The 2,406-nt window shown below is 31.3% G+C and overlaps 1 pseudogene; it reads left to right on the top strand.

Moving 5' to 3' along the window:
- Window positions 1-969: 969 nt before the first annotated feature.
- Window positions 970-2,105, top strand: LOC125849881 (F-box protein CPR1-like; annotated as a pseudogene).
- The last annotated feature ends 301 nt before the right edge of the window (window positions 2,106-2,406 follow it).

The following is a 2,406-nucleotide window of genomic DNA, read 5'->3' as shown; positions in this document are numbered from 1 at the left end:
CAAGAATAAAAATACTACTACGACAAACACCACTAAGCTTAAACCCTTCGGAAAGCAAGAGAACGCTCCACTACAACCTTTTACCTTAATTAATCGGCAATCTCCACGCTTAAGCATTTTCTTTAATTGATGAAATCAATTTCTTTTTTCTTCTGAGCTTTGAAAGGCAAATTAACTTTTGCATCTGCCAATAATAATTTTACCTCATGCACGTGATATTTATAAGCCAAAAGTTTACGTAAAATTTTGTAGAAAGCTCAAAAGTTATGTTGGAGAAACATTCTTAAAATGCCTTTTAAATTTATAATTATCCGTTAGAAAGAAGTGAAGAAACAAGTACATGGAATAAGAATTTAATGCCCAAAAGCAATCAAATTTAAATATGCAATTGATTCTATTTTATACTAAGGAATTAAAGGTACATCCATGATGCCTGAGTCTATTTTCTTAATTTAGGATCACAAGATTCAAAAATCTTCTTTATTTTCTTAAATTTCGTATCAAGTCAAACTAGGTCATTTTTTTTGAAACGGAGGGAGTAATAATTTTATAAATATAAATATGATAATTAGTATAATATAGTAGGATTATTATTTAATATATAACTGATATTATATTTTATAATATCTTGTTTTATTGTAAGGGCGAAATGGTAATCCAACTTAGAACTTTGGAGTTTTCCACTTTTAGTATTATATATGAAATATGAATATGATGATATAATATCATGATGGATAGATAGATAGAGATTAAGATATAACTGTTTTAAACCAAAAAGAAAAAAAAAATGTTACACCAGCAAACACATTTGCAACCACAAAATACCGGATGATAAGTTTGCTATGGATCTTAGTCTCAGAAGAATAAGCTTTGGGATACAATTCAAGTTGATGTGCTAAGGGCACTATTAATTTTTATAGTACATCATTTTCCAAACTGCATCTGAAATTATGTCGTAAAAAATACATGATGGTAGACGGAATTATGAAGAAATATCCTCAAGATATGGTCATTCATATCCTTTTGAGACTTCCACTGAAATTTATCTTGCGATTCAAAAGTGTCTCCAAAACTCTTTACACTCTCGTACAATCTTCATCTTTCATCAATATTCATTACAATCACACATTAAATTCGACATATGATAACATCCTCTTAAAGTGCTCCTTCAAAGAAGACATTGAAAGATATAAAGTTGTTTTTTCTTTTATTTCTATTGACGATGAAGATAATTTAAATACTGTTTATCCAGATCTAGATGTTCCTTATACGTCAAGTATTTCAAGTGTTAAAAGTGATAAGCTCATCAATTCTAGCCATGGTTTAATTGTTTTGATGGAACCACGAACCACGATCTGACCATCTTGTTCAATACATCAACTAGAAATTATAAACGACTCCCTCCTAGCCCTTTCCAAATTTCGAAGGGAGAATATCAATCGTTTGAAAGTGGTGGATTTGGTTACGATTCAGTTGTTAATGATTTCAAGGTTTTTAGAATATCTGAAGTTTTCAAGGAAGATGGCTTCGGACACATTAACGATGGAGAGAAAAGGGTTGAGGTATATGAATTGGGTATTGATATTTGGAGAAAATTGGATCATGTGGATCAACAATTGCCCAAATTATTTTAGTTGAATTCTTCAATGTCTTATAAGGGTTGTTACCATTGGATTGCATCATTTGAAGGACAAAAGATCATTCTTTGCTTTGACATGACAACCAAAATTTTCCGAAATATACAAATGCAAGCAGATACAAGCAAATTTACAGAGGGCACACTTCATAGCCTCCTAATTTTGAATGAGTCTCTAAGTTTGTTATGTTACCCTTCAACAACAGATTTTATGGAAATTTGGATAATGAAGGATTACAATATTTATGAGTCTTGGATTAAGAAGTACACAATAATTGGTGTTCCTACTGAAAACCCACTAGTAATGTGGAAAGATTATGTATTGCTTTTTCAAAGCAAAAGTGGATATTTGATGTCATATGATCTTAAACATGATGCAATCAAGGAATTGAATATACAGGGGTGTCCAAAATCAATGAGAGTTGTAATTTACAAAGAATTCTTGACTCCCATTCAAAGAGAAAGCTAAATTGGTGAACAGGTTCAAAACTGTTAGACAAGTTTTTCCTCTTTTTCCCCACCTGATACAGAGGCAGAGTTAAGTGGAGGTTCATGGGTTCGGACGAATCCATTAGCTTTTTCGTAGACCCTATATTTGTATTAGAAAAATTAAATAAATATATGTATATTAACATGTGAACCCCAAACAAAATTGATTTAAAACCCCCAAACTACTAACTTTGGCTCTGCCTGATACAAGACTCAGGGAAGAAAGTATTTGATGAAAAAGGGTGTTGATGGAAAATTACTCAGAAAATTTTCCATTGTTG

This window comes from Solanum stenotomum, unplaced genomic scaffold (assembly GCF_019186545.1).
Source record: "Solanum stenotomum isolate F172 unplaced genomic scaffold, ASM1918654v1 scaffold11243, whole genome shotgun sequence".
In the NCBI taxonomy this organism is placed as follows: Eukaryota; Viridiplantae; Streptophyta; class Magnoliopsida; order Solanales; family Solanaceae; genus Solanum; species Solanum stenotomum.
Note: the sequence above shows the minus strand (reverse complement) of the source record. Positions and strands in the feature narration are given on the sequence as shown.